Consider the following 14,821-nt stretch of genomic DNA (forward strand, 5'->3'; position numbering starts at 1 on the left):
TTGTATCAGTAGTCTTTAAAAATATTTATACAATACAGACCATAATTCTTTTTATGGGAATTGACTTCTAAATAAATAATGAGAAATATGGACAAGATTTATGTGCCTATGTTAGTTAAAATGCTAAAAAATATCAGAATAAGCCAAAATTATACACTGTTAAATTTTTGTTTGGGAAGAGAGAGAAATGGAGATGTGTTCATTATGTATTTGTATAAAACAGAGCATGAAAGAAAATATTCCAAAATATTAACAGTGAGTAACTCTGAGTTTTTTTTAACTCTGAGTGATGGAATTATGAGTGATTTGAATTGTCTTTTTTATACTTCTCTATGTTTTTCAAATTTTCAACCATTGGCATGCACTTTTCTTTAATCAGATGAAAACAATAAATGTAAAAAAAAAAAAAAAACTGCAAACTAAGTTTGCAGCTGACCACAAGACCCATTATAAATAAACAAGCTGGAGCAAGCCGTTTCAAGAAAACAGACGTAATAACTGACAGGGTGGTGGGAAAGCATTCAAGCCAAAGGTCCTTCTCCTTCAGCAAAGTAAAGATTATGTTGCTAAAGACACCCTGGGAAAAAAGTGCAAGCATCAAGGAACACAAGAGTCCAAGACTTGTTGGAAGAAGAACATATAGGTTTACATCTGACCATTAAAAATGTCTTGGAAGAAACTTTAAAGCAAACAAATCCCAGTTCTCCAGTGGTCTAAGTGAACTGCCAATCCACAACCAGAGCCAATTCAAGCTTTGGACCTTTAACTTGAAGGCTCTTAGTGGGAAAGGAATTGGAGAGCTAAGAGCTTAATTCATAGCCCACACCTCTTCATGTGTACTCTGCTTGGCCTGCACTGCACCAACGTCCTGGTTGGTTGATAGTTTCAGGCTGTTGATCTCCTTTTCCTAAGCCCTAATTGTACCTAGTCATCAGGACATTTAGGAAATGATGCAAGAGCTCTATCTCTCCATCCTTGTCTTTAATGTGTCTGGGAGGAACTAACATTTCTATACATTAAAATCTGGTACATAAAAGTCAATATTTTATTTCTTCTTGAGTCTATCCTTCAGTCTGACTATACCATGGACATACTTATTTCCAGCTAAACTGTAGAAACTATGTCTTATATTCGTCTGTATTTTCCCATGGTACCAAGCCTGGTTCTGGACAATATTGTATCCAGGTGATAGATGATGGTCAACAAATATCAATTGCTAGATTGATTCACTGATTGATGGTTTTTAATTTTTGACAGATAGGATAGTAAATAAGTTCATTTCACTGGAGTTGCCATTTCTCCTCCAATGGCTATCAGTGGACATCAAAAATCATTCACAGAACTTTTTCAGAGATCCAGAAGATACCTCACAAAACTCCCCCAAATAACGCTGCAAGCAGATACTACCAGTGTATTGGCATAGGCTATTTGCCATATTGTCTACAGAATAAAGTCCAAGCTTCTTAAACTCCAACAATCTGACCAAATTATATCTCCCATTAGAGCACCACATGTCTCTTGCCTCCCTGTCCTTCCCCAAGAAATACCTATACTTTCATGCCTCTCAACCCCTAAGTTAAATCACTTCTTCCTGTTTTCTTCAATCAGTGGTTTGATTTTAGTTGAGTTATAGCCTTTATTTAATTGAGCCTTGGAATCTCAGCCTTACCACAATAGCATTAAGCTTTGAGAATTAAGATTCCTTTCTTTAACACCAAAAGATTTTATGGACTCTCTCATAATAAAATGTCAAGGACTATGTCTGTCTTACTCACTCGGTTAACTCCAGGACCCAAAACAATGCCTGCCCACATAGTAGGTACTTGGTAAATATTTATTAATTAATAAAAAAACTCATTGCTGTCAAGTTGATTCTGACTCATGGCTACCTTATAGGATGGAGTAGAACTGCCCCATAGGGTTTCCAAGAAGTGGCTGGTGGATTCAAACTGCCGACCTTTTGGTTAGCAGCCAAGCTTTTAACCACATAAAAAAAACCACATAGTACCCATAAATTGAGATGTACATAATAACCAAAAGTGACTATGAATTTGATATTTTCCAGTGAATTTGCATTTCAGTAGTTACATCGAAACCTACATAAATTTTAAAGAAAAATAACTGTGTTTGAAATTACAATAAACTTTCTGTTTAGGGAGTTATGTGGTTATTAAAATACTTACCATAGTTAAGTTTTGTATGTTATTCAGAGGTTGCTAACATCCAAAGACTTTGAAGACCATAAAACAAACTTAATACTAAGCTTAGACTAAGTATAATTTCAATTTACTTAGATGATTCAAAAGGTATTTCATGACTAAGCAATACCCCAGAGCCATCATTATGCATCAATTGCCCTTTCCCAGCAATAATTGTTAATAGAAGTTTCTGGTAGTTAAATGCCAGATTAACAAGCTGTTCTTGCCTTTGGAGCCCATGAGTACACAGACTGCCAGCCCCAGGCTGAATGAAGTATTTCCTGATTCTACTGCTTTTAGAGTTTTCCCAGTAGAGTAACTCAGAGTCTAATTGCAGCTAGGGGAATTTTAATCAGTCTCCAACATGGCCAGTGTCTCCCCCCTCCTCCAGATATCAAGATGTTACTGATTTAGCATATTATATCTGTGTTGGATAGCAATAGATTATAATTCCAGGCTCTACACTGTGTAACTATGTGTGACCTTAAGAAAGTCATTTAACTTTTCTCTTGGGTTAATCTATCTCTTGTTTTTTCATCTGGTTTTTTTAACATCATTAAATTGTTTATTATTGAAATTATGATTATCATCATCGTTATTATCATCATTCTCTTATCTTTTAGTAAGGATAATCATAGTACCTGCCTCATAGTATTGTTGCAAGAATTACACATACTGAAAACACTTGTAAGATAATAGGTGCTCAGATAGAATAGAACTATTGTTATTGTTATGGTGTGGCTCATTCTCTGTGTATCAATGAATTAAACTCCTGACCAAAAACATCATTCCCTGCTTATCTAGTGATACTTTCTTATTCACTCAATGTATTCATCATTTATTTTGAGTGTCTACTGTGCTGCAGTCTCTGAGTCAGGTGTCAGAAAAATAAAGACAAAAGAGACTTGGTATCTGCCCTCAAGGAGCTCACAGTCCAATGGAGGGAGACAGACACATAACCAGACAGTTATAAAACAATTCAGCATGTGCACAGCCACCAACGAAGACAAGGCTTGGTTGACCAGGATCAGGGAGAAATTTCTGGGGGAAATGACACCTGTGCAGTGTCTTAACAATAAGACAAGGAGGAAGAAAGGGATGATTAGCAGTTCCTGGGAAGAGGGCATTTCAGGTAGAAGGAACACTTGAACAAAAACACAGAGACAAAAGCATGGGTTTGTTTGGGGTGGACAGGGGCTTCACATGGTTTGGAATTGATGAAAGATAAAGTGCAAGGTAAGGAGTGGCAAGAGATGAGACTCAAGTGGTAGGTAGGGGCTAGATCTGACAGGAACTTTTGGATCGTGAGCCCCTGAAGACTTTAAAACAGAATAGTTCATGGAAGAGCTGTTGGTGCATCCCACTGCATCACTGTCAGAGTTCTCCTGTCCTTTAGTAGGGTTCTCAGAACAGGGTAAGGTTAAACCAAGGCAGTTGCCCAAGGCAGGGAACATAGAAACCAGTCTGCTCCTGAGCTAATGAATACCCAGCAGTAAGTCTTTGGGAGTGGATTGAGTTTGGGTCAAAACTCCCAAGATTGGAGGGTTCCAGAAATACTCATTTAGGCCTGAACTGCCTCCTTTTTACCTCAGTCTGTAATCCCCAAAACTGGTCAGAAGTCCAGAAGACACCCCTTGCTTCATTGAAGGCCTGACCTTAGTCTAGCTATCTCATTTGTACTTAAAGGCCACCAGAACCTTCTTTGGGTTTAGGGCATGGTCTGTGGAAACCCAGGCCTCGGTGTTTACTAACTAGCAAGGGTGTTATACTCACAGGTGCCTCATAGGCCCTCGACTCATGGCTTGTAGTCTTGTATTCCAAGAAGTTCAGTTTCCCCAGAACTCAGCCAACTTTGAACATAAATGTCCCAAAATCAGCAAATAAATGCTGTACTGTGGCCAAGTCAACAGCAGCTGCTTCTGAGAATATAATGGGGGTAAATAAGGGACACAGAATTCCTCTTTCTACAGGAATCTGGAATAAAAATGAATTAAAAGTCCACCTTCTGGTTTTTTATGATTAATAACCCTTAACAAAAAATATATGCACTCTGTGATTATGCAGAGTAATATAGAGAATTGAGTTCCTAATCTAAATGATTTCAGCCAAAATGTTTTTTTTTAACATATCCACCCAAAGTATTTGAATAATTGAGGAGAAATATCATTTATACTGTGTGTTATCTGGAATTCTATACTTCACTGGATTGTATAGACATAGTTTTGAGTTATATCCATCCCCAAAGTAAATACCAGAAATGCTGCTTTGAGAGGAAAGATTGACATTAGAAATGGGCTTCCTCAGAGATGTCCAAGATTTTTTTTTTTTTAACAACCTCAGAAAAATCAACAGGAAAGAAAAGGACGATATGAACTGCTTTAACTTGATTGTCATGCTTGAGTACATACAGACCTCGCTCCCCTCCCCACCAATTTCCACGGAGTAGAAACACACTCCCTCAAATTCAAAGCAGGCTACCTGAATGATCACATTTAAATCTCATTTCATCTGGAAGAATGTGAGCAATGCACCTGCCAGGACATCAATAATGAATTTGGTCACTCGGGCCTATAGTAAAAAAGTCATCCAAAATAAAAAAAGAATGCAGTCTTTGAAGGTGGTCGTGATGGAGGCCATCACAGTACGTTAGGGATTTCAGATGCGTTTCTGTAGAAGCCAAGGCACAAAGGGATTTGAATTTTCAGAAAACAGATAATCCAACAACTGAGTGACATCAGCTCAAAGACTGTAAGGATGAAAGCCAGGATGTTAACCAGTCTCCTCCTCCTTCCCGGCGCCCCAGGTTAGTCATCCATCTCAATATTTAAGTCAAATTTCAAAGCATCAAGAACATGCATCATCGATGGACAGTTTTTCAGGCACTGGGGAGGTATCATGACGCTCCAATTATTTGATCTTCTTGGTTCCTTTCCACACTTAAGCTGCCCAAGTAATATACTCACTCACCCACCCAAAAATATACACACCAGACAAGACAAACTGCTGTAATTCATTTGAAGCTTGTGTATGGATTATACCAAAGTATAACTCTTTGTTTTGTTTTTGTTTTAACTCAAAGTCTGTAAGGAAAGTCAGATTGGACCTTTAAAGCCTGGGAGCTCTGCAGTTCTCTTCACCCCAAACTTCAGTACTACACTAAATACCATTAACTGATATTGTAATTGCCACCTGTGGTTATGTAGCTCCAACCATACTAGACGTTCCTGGAAAGCAAGGTTCTACCCTTTGCTTATTTCCTCCATAGCAAAGTACTGGTTATGAAACCGGCTCAGTGAAAATTATATGTGAATTGATTGGTACACACAGAAACATGTCTGTTGGTTTACGACTGACCTGACCAGACAAGTCAATTAAAAAAGACAAAGCATTTAACAAGGCATTTGTAACTAAGAAGTTGGCATTTTGGGGGTAATTTCACATCTTCATTGAAGAAGAGTCTTGGTCCGGGGTCATTGTAGTTTTGAGCTCTCAATATGGCTCGTGGCACACTCTTAGATCACTACAGGAAGACGTAGAGTTCAGGTCTCAACTTCTAGGAAGTGAAAACAGGGGCCCTCTCAGTTCTAAGGGGCCAATTTATGTTTTCCATCTTTCACTTTGGCACAGTTCACCATGAGAGCACAAGTTTTGAAATTCCAAAAGAGGTCCACAGATTACCAAGCTAATCAACAAAGCAGAACTGGCTTTGGTATATATAAGAGGATACATCCCGGAGAATTTTACAAAACTCAAATATATGGAGTAAGCAGCTCTAGTGATTTCAAAGAGGCCAAGGGAAACAAACGAGCCTTTATTTGGGGTTATATAAAATGAGACCATGTCAGAGCCATAAATCACGGAGCGAAACATTTCAAATCCAAGGTAAACCATAGCTAAATGTTCTTTGTCTGGATGGCCTGCCCTCCAAGAGATTTGAATTTACCCAAAGTCCAATAGAGACCAAGTTCAGAAGCAGGACTTGGAATACACCTCCTAATTCTCAGCTGGCAAACTACAGGTCCAAACTCAGACTATTACACCCAAGGCTAAAACAAGCATTGTATCAGAAATCTGTCAGCCTTCAGTAAAATGAAACAAGTTCAAGTAAAATGAAACAAGTTCATCGAAATCATAGAAATAGCATCTTCGAGCACTTTGGTATTGAAGTACTTGGAACCCTCACTTGGAAATGTGTAAAAGGCCTTACATGGAAAGAGGTTGCCAACCCAACAACGATATTGAGAAGTGACAGAATGGATTTGTGTACCGCTTTGTGGTTTACAAAGTGCTTTCACTTGCGCTATCTCATTTGCTCTTCACAGTCATTCTGCAAAGCATACAGAGCAGGTAATATCACTGCCGTGTATGGAGAACACCACGGCCAGAAGAGGTTAAGGGAATTTCTAGAATTTAATGGCTCAAAAGAAGCAGTGCTAAGACTAAGCCTATATTGCTCCTTTCAATGAGTAAATGCATGAGCACTGCTCCCACTGATTGGTGTGGGCCAATACATATAAGACAAAAGGATATAAAGGAAGGGTAAGAGAAAACTCCTGACTTCAGCAAACTTACAGCCTGGGTGAGAAGACAGGGCTGATGGCTGATACTGTTTTTCATGAAATATAAAAAGCTCTCAATTCTAAGATGCAGTGGTTTTGTTTTTGTTTTTAAGATGTTACAATGTGAAAAAAACACGACTGATGGTGACCTGTAAGATGCCAAGAATTAAAGATGCATCCCATTTTCTGAAATGTTGAAATATGCAAAAAAGCAATTATATATCTCAGAATCCATGAACACCAGTAACACAAGATAATATTTTATATATGTTCACCTGAGAGGTAGCAATGTCTTCTTATTCTTTCAGATAAGAAAATAGCCTCAGAGAGGAACATGGCAAACTAGCTGGCACGTGGCAAAGTCAGGTTTCCAACCCAACCCCATAGGATTACTTGATATGACCTACAGAATATGATGACCTGGAGTGGTGAAAATGGAAAGGGAAGGGTGTGTGACATCTTCTGAGGTGTCTCTCATAGCATTGCCAAGGAATAGGTAAGCCACCTATGGGTATGATGGAAACCATAGCTTAAGATACTCTTCAGAGAACTTTAAGCCAGGCAGACCTTCATGCTGAGTTGATGAATGAACACTGAACATAATCAAATGAAAATGGATTTATGGTAATAAGAGGAAATTGGATTTAATGTTGTGCCCAGATATCTTGTAGATATTGCCTGAGCTAGAAATGACAACTGCTACTGAAAAATAGAATAGAATTAAAAAAAAAAAAAAGACTTTGGAAATTGTTCGTATCAAATGAAGCTCGCTGGTCTAGACAGAGCCTCTCAGTTCTATGACCCTCTGGGCTTCTCAGAAGAATCTCTCTCTTCTTGATATTCACTTTACAGAAGAGTTAAAAGAAGGAAGATGGATTCCCTGACTTTGCAAAGGAAGGAAGCTTCGAGATGGTGTGATTAGGAAAGACATATAGTCTGAGTGAATAGGAAGGGGATAAAGAGAGATTCTTTCCAGATTGAAGACAACTGATAATTCAAGTTACTCCCTTATTTTCCCTTAAATATATATTATCTATAAAAGCAGGCTTTACAAGACTATGTTCCAAGGAACTCATTTCATGGTCAAGTTTGGGAAATAAGTGTAGTATTCTCTCCCCAAAGGCTCACAATGCACGTCAGCATATTAAATGCACTGAGAAGTACTGCTGTGAGGATATCTGCTCCACTTTAACAGCTTTTAAAATGGCAGAAGAGGGATCACACCCGGCCCGTCTTTGAAGCTCATGGTCTTAACCATTCTGCTGTCTTGCCCCATTCTAAATAAATATTTTTAATCTCTTTCTTAAATTCGAAAAGCTTAAATAATACATTCAAAAAGGGAAGTCATAAAACAAACACATTCATGTGTCCAATGTCAGAAATAAACAAATGTTAGCATTTTGTCAAGATGGTTTATTTTTACATAAAACTAAGAAAACTGAAGTCCCATTGCTCCCCTTGTCAGTCTCCTGCCTTTCCCTCTCCCCAGAAACAAACAAAAGAAACAATTGTAATTAATTAGATATGTATCCTCATAGTTCACATTTTCTATTTTCTAACAACCAAAAAAAAAAAAATTTTTTTTTTAACAACCATATTTTTTATAAACAATATACAGCATTTCACTCTTAAAATTTTTGTATAGATGCTATCATGCTGTATAGATCATTCTAAAATTTCTTTTTTTTTTTTTCACTCAGTATCATGTTGCTGGGCAATAACCTTTTAACAGTCGTATAGCATTTCATCATATGAAGAGAGCACTGTTTATTTATTTATTCTCCTAGAGATGGACAATAAGTTGCTTCCAACTTTTGCTGTCGCCAAACAGTGCTGCAATAAACATCCTTGCTCACGTGTCCTGGTGCACTCGTAGAGAGATTCCCTAGGGTATATACCTAGAAGCAGAGTTTCTGAGTCAGGAAGTTCATACATTTTCCATCTTAGAGGATAAGGCCAAATTACTCTCAAATGACTTTCTTGTTCTTACTCTATATAGTGCACACACTCTTCCAAAACACAAGAAGCCATGAAAGAAAGAACAGGGTTTTGAAAAAAGAGTCAGAAAACTTGAGTTCTAATGTTCTGGTTGTGTCCTTAACACAGTCTCCAAAAATTTCCTCAATTGTAAAATAGGAATGATAATACTTATGTAACCTTATTCCTTGGCATTTGGTGAAGAAACAAATAAAACTGTGATTGTGAGTGTGCTTTGCAAACTAGGAAGTGCTGAAGCATGTTAATTATTCTGTTAGTGATCGCACATATACATAAATCAGTCACCTTCATTTGTGAAATATTTGAGTGTCTACTATGTAACAGGCTGAGATATATGACTCAGTTTCTACTCCAAAGAGCTAGTAAGTCAGTGAGTACGTTGGTCTTTTTTTTTTTCCAAATTTTTAAGTGCCATGATGCTGGGAACTTTATAGGCAACTCCTAGTTGTTTATGATTCTAAAATTCACTTGTCAATTGGTTATTTGAAATTCAAAACAGATTTTTCAAAGGGACAGTATGATTAGATAGTCTGGGTCCGAGCTTGCCTATAAATTGTTTAAGGGGAAGAAAACCAACATACATGGAGTACCTGTTATATAGTAGAAATTGTGCTAAGTTATTTTGCGTGTGTTACATAATATGCTATTGCTAGGTGTCATTGAGTCAGTTCCGACTCCTAGCGACCCTACGCAAAACAGAACGAAACACTGCCTGGTCCTCCACCATCTTTACAATCGTTGTTATGCTTGAGCTCATTGTTGCAGCCACTGTGTCAATATACCTCGTTGAGGGTCTTACTCTTTTCTGCTGACCCTCTACTTTACCAAGCATGATGTCCTTCTCCAGGGACAGATCCCTTCTGACAACATGTCCAAAGTATGTAAGACACAGTCTCACCATCCTTGCTTCTTCTAAGGAGCATTCTGGTTGTACTTCTTCTAAGACGGATTTGTTCATTCTTTTGGCAGTCCACGGTATATTCAATATTCTTCACCAACACCACAATTCAAAGGCGTCAATTCTTCTCCTTCGGTCTTCCTTATTCATTGCTCAGCTTTCACATGCATATGAAGCGATTGAAAATACCATGGTTTGGGTCAGATGCACCTTAGTCTTCAAGGTGACTTCTTTGCTCTTCAACACCTTAAAGAGGTCTTTTGCAGCAGATTTACCCAACGCAATGCATCTCTTGATTTCTTGACTGCTGCTTTCATGGCTGTTTATTGTGGATCCAAGTAAAATGAAATCCTTGACAACTTCAATCTTTTCTCCATTTATCATGATATTGCTCATTGGTCCATTTGTGAGGATTTTTGTTTTCTTTATGTTGAGGTGTAACCCACACTGAAGGCTGTGGTCTTTGATCTTCCTTAGTAAGTGCTTCAAGTTCTTTTCACTTTCAGCAAGCAAGGTCGTGTCATCTGCATAATGCAGGTTGTTAATGAGTCTTCCTCCAATGCTGATGCGCTGTTCTTCATATAGTCCAGCTTCTCGTATTATTTGCTCAGCATATACAATATATTCTTATATAATTTACTATAATATACTCTTCCTAAAAACACTGTGATGTAAAATATCAATAATCTCATTTCATAGTTAGGGAACTTCAGGTACAGAGAAGTTAATTAACCCACCTAAAGTCACACAGCTAGAAAACAGCAGAGCCAGGATTTGAATGTAAGTTCGTCTTGCTACATGCTCTTTTCGCCATATGATTTTACCTTACATGCACATGCAATACCGCTTCACAACTTGCAACACTGAGTCTATGAGATAGAAATGCCAATAAGTGGCATAAAAGGTGGTGGTGGTACTCAGAGAATGTGTGTCAGAGCCATCTCAGTCTGCCACAAACTTGAGAGAAATATATGTGGCAACTCAGGATTTAGTGCTTTTTCCACCAATGGCCCCAAGAGCAGAAAGAACGAACTAGAAAGAGGAAAGATGTTTCTCTTATTTCCTCTGAGGCTAAGAGTTTCAGCCAACTGAGAAGTCAGGGGACAAAATCTGTGTGAGATTACTCTCATGTACGACACCAACTGTGAGTATGGGGAGTTCAATAATTTGCTAGAAGGACTCACAGAACTGACTAAAATCTGTTATTTATAGTCATGGTTTTTAATTTTTTTTTTTCTATTGGGAAAGAGTACAAATTATGGCCAGCCAAGGGCAGAGTCCAGGAAAAGTACCAAATGTGAAGGTTCTGTTGTCTTCTCCCTGTAGAGTCATGGATGGTGTGACTTTTCCAGTATCAGTGTGCAACAACATGCAGAGAATATTGCTAACCAGGGAAGCTCACTGAAATCATGGTGCCCTGAGTCTTTTTGGGGCACTTCCTGTAGTCATGACTGACTGCTCACGTGACTGATCTCAGTTTTCAGCTCCTGTCTAGGACCCAAAGCCCTCATCCTAAACCACGTTGCTGCTGTGGCCCTGAAACATTTCGTTACTATCTGATTGGCCCAAGTTTCCCAGACAAACAAAGACACTCCTATCAGCCATGACATTCCAAGAATTTAGAGATTACCTGCCAGAGATGAAGCCAAAGTTCAGACTTCTTTGGGGGCAAGTTTAAATTCTTTTAAACACAGAAACAGGACTGTTCCTCGGTCCTGTCACAGCAGAGTGGCCATTACTGTAATGACCAACATCTGCATAGCTCTCCACAGCTTACACACACAAGATATCTGTAAGACGTAGAAAGATGGAAGGGAACCTTTATGTTGATGGATGGAACCTTACAAACTATTTTACTACCCTTTTTTTTTTTCAAATAGAATGCTCACAATTCAGAGTGTATGTCTATACTATACAAATGATTATAAAAATGAAGCTATGAGAGAACTATTGAAATCAAGCAGGAAACTAAATAAATCCCTTCAAGGGCAAAGTCCGTTTCTATTATACCCTATTGTTGTTAAGTGCTGTTGAGTCAGTTCCAACTCATAGTGACGCTATGTACCACAGAATGAAACACTGCCCAGTCCTCCGCCATGCTCACAATCATTGTTATGCTTAAGCCCATTGTTGCAGCCACTCTGTCAATCCATCTCATTGAGGGTCTTCCTCTTTTTCGCTGACCCTCTACTCTATCAAGCATGATATCCTTCTCCGGGGACTGATTCCTCCTGATAACATGTCCAAAGTATATAAGATGAAGTCTCACCATCCTTGCTTCTAAATAACATTCTGGTTGTACTTCTTCCAAGACAGATTTGTTCATTCTTTTGGCAGTCCATGGTATATTTAATATTCTTTGCCAACACCACAGTTTACAGGCATCGATTCTTCTTTGAGCTTCCTTATCTATCGTCCAGCTTTCACATGCATATGATGCAATTGAAAATACCATGGCTTGGGTCAGGCGCAGCTTAGTCTTCAAGGTGACATCTTTGCTTTTCACCACTTTAAAGAGGTCTTTCGCAGCAAATTTGCCCAAAGCAATGCATCTCTTGATTTCTTGACTGCTGCTTCCATGGGTGTTCATTGCAAATCCAAATGAAATGAAATTCTTGACAACTTCAATCTTTTCTCTGTTTATCATGATATTCCTTATTGGTCTAGTTCGGAGAATTTATGTTTTCTTTGTGTTGAGATGTAATCCATATTGAAGGCTGTGGTCTTTGATCTTCATCAGTAAGTGCTTCAGGTCTGCTTTCAGAAAGCAAAGTTGTGTCATCTGCATAATGCAGGTTGTTAATGAGTTTTCCTCCAATCCTGATGCTCCATTCTTCTTCATACAGTCCAGCCTTTTGGATTATCTGCTCAGCATACAGATTGAACAAGTATGGCAAAAGGATACAACCCTACTTTAAATCACGTAGAATCCTCTTGTTCTGTTCAAACAACTGCCTCTTGATCTATGTACAGATTCCTCATGAGCACAATTAAGTGTTCTGGAATTCCCACTCTCTGCAATGTTATCCATAATTAGTTATCCACATAGTCGAAAGCCTTTGCATAGTCAATAAAACATAGGTAAACATCTTTCTGGTATTCTCTGCTTTCAGCCAGGATCCATCTGACATCAGCAATGATATCCCTGGTTCATAAAATCTGAGAAGAATTTTAAATAGTTAAAGTCTTATTCAAAGCAGCATTAACCAATTAGAACAAATAATAGGAATAAATTCCCAGTTGACTTTAGCAACAAAACTACCTAGGAATAAAATTAACAGAAAAAGAAAATCTTAGGCCAAATGTCATTTATGAATACAGTATAGTTTTGATATTGTTAAGTTCACATTACAAAATAAGTTGGGTGATTTCCTACCTTTTCAAATGGTTTGGAAAAATTTACTTGAGGTAGGAATTATCTGTTCCTTGAAGGTTTTCTGGAACTGAACCATAAAGTTATCTGGGCCTGGTGCCTTTTCTTGAGAAAAATCTTCAACTTCTGTTTCCATTTCTTTATGTTTATTGGTCTATGTTGTTGAGCCCATTTTGATTATTTACACTTTTCTTAAAATATTCTCTTTATTTAGGCTTTAAATTTCCTTTAATTTCTCAGGCATTTTTGTTTATGGCTCCATTTTCATTTACATTCTGTTTATTTGTTTTGTTTCTTTTCTTATTGATTGTATTTTTTTTTTTTTTCTCTCCCGGTTGTTCATTTTATTGGATTTTTCAAAGAACCAGCTTTTGGTTTTGTTAATTTACTGTTTGGTATTTGTGCATTTTTCTAATTTATTAAATTTGGTTTTAGATGGCAGTGGGTTTGGTTGTGGTCCATTCTCTTTGCGTTTATTTTTTCCTAGCTTCCTGAATGGAAATATCATTTTGTTTTTAATCTTTTTGTTTTCTGATTAGCCATGTAAGTTTATAGATTTCCCTTTAAGTACCACTTTGATTAATAGCCTACATTTTTAACTTTTAATTCAATTTTAAATACTTTTTTATTTCCATCTCAGTGCCCATATGATCCATAAATTAAACTGAATTATTTTTGTTTGTTTTAAGTACCAGATATCTGGTCTTTGGGGAAGCTATAATTTTATTATTAACTTTTAATATTCTTTTTTTGTAGTTAGTGAACATGGCTTATACAGTATCAACTTTGATGAGGTTTTCCATCTGGCATTGTATCAGTTTTTTTGCATCAGTTTGACTAAAAGGTATATTTTTTCTATTAATTGAGTTTAGGGTTCTCTATCTGGTATTGGTTCACTCTTGTTAATTGTGTAATTCAAGCTGACTATTTACTCTATTACTAATACTTTTACACTAATTCCTATAATCTTATTTTATGTATTTCTCTTACAATGTCATTGCTTTATTTCTCTTGAACATTTGATTGGATTAAGAAAAACTTTTTTGCTCTATTTTCTCTCTAGTGCTTTTAAGTTATGCATTCTGTTTGTCTTTCCCAAGTGTTTACCCTTATCATTCAGCCTTCAAATGTATTATTTCTTTTTCCAAAAAAGTATAAACTTAATCAGTATTTATATTCTTCCCCATCCCAAACAATACAAGAAACTTAGCATGCAGTTACTTCTCTTAGCTACCCCCATCTCTAAACTCTCTAATGTAGTTTTAGTCAACAAATTGTTAATAATTTTTTTAAACAGATCTTTTTTTTTTCAATAGTAGTATTTAGACAGTTTTCTTTGTTCATCCTTGATGATTCTTGTATTCTACTATTTCTTTGGATTCATTTTTCTTCATGCTGAACTATATTATCTAACAGTTTTCCCTTTCACCCCTAAGAAGGGCCTTAGTTGATAAGCTCCTTGTGTCCTTGCTTACTTGAAAATGTCTTTATTTTATCCTTACTATTGAATGAAAGTTTGCCTGGGTATAGAATTCCAGATTCAGTATTATTTTTCCTCAAGAATTCTGAAATATTTCTCCTTGTGTTCTTGTTTCCAATGTTGCTGATGAAAAGGTATTTTTAAATGATGTTCATTCCTCTGCAGGTGGTCTGACCTTTCTGGCAGTTTTAAGGAATTTTTTTTTTTTTCTATCTTTCAACTTCTAAAGTTTACAACAATCTTTCTAAGTATAGTTTTCTTTTCTCTGTCTGAGTTGTCACTCGGTGGGCTCTTGAAATATTCTCTCTCTACAAT

This window comes from Loxodonta africana, chromosome 4 (genome assembly GCF_030014295.1).
Source record: "Loxodonta africana isolate mLoxAfr1 chromosome 4, mLoxAfr1.hap2, whole genome shotgun sequence".
Taxonomy (NCBI): Eukaryota; Metazoa; Chordata; class Mammalia; order Proboscidea; family Elephantidae; genus Loxodonta; species Loxodonta africana.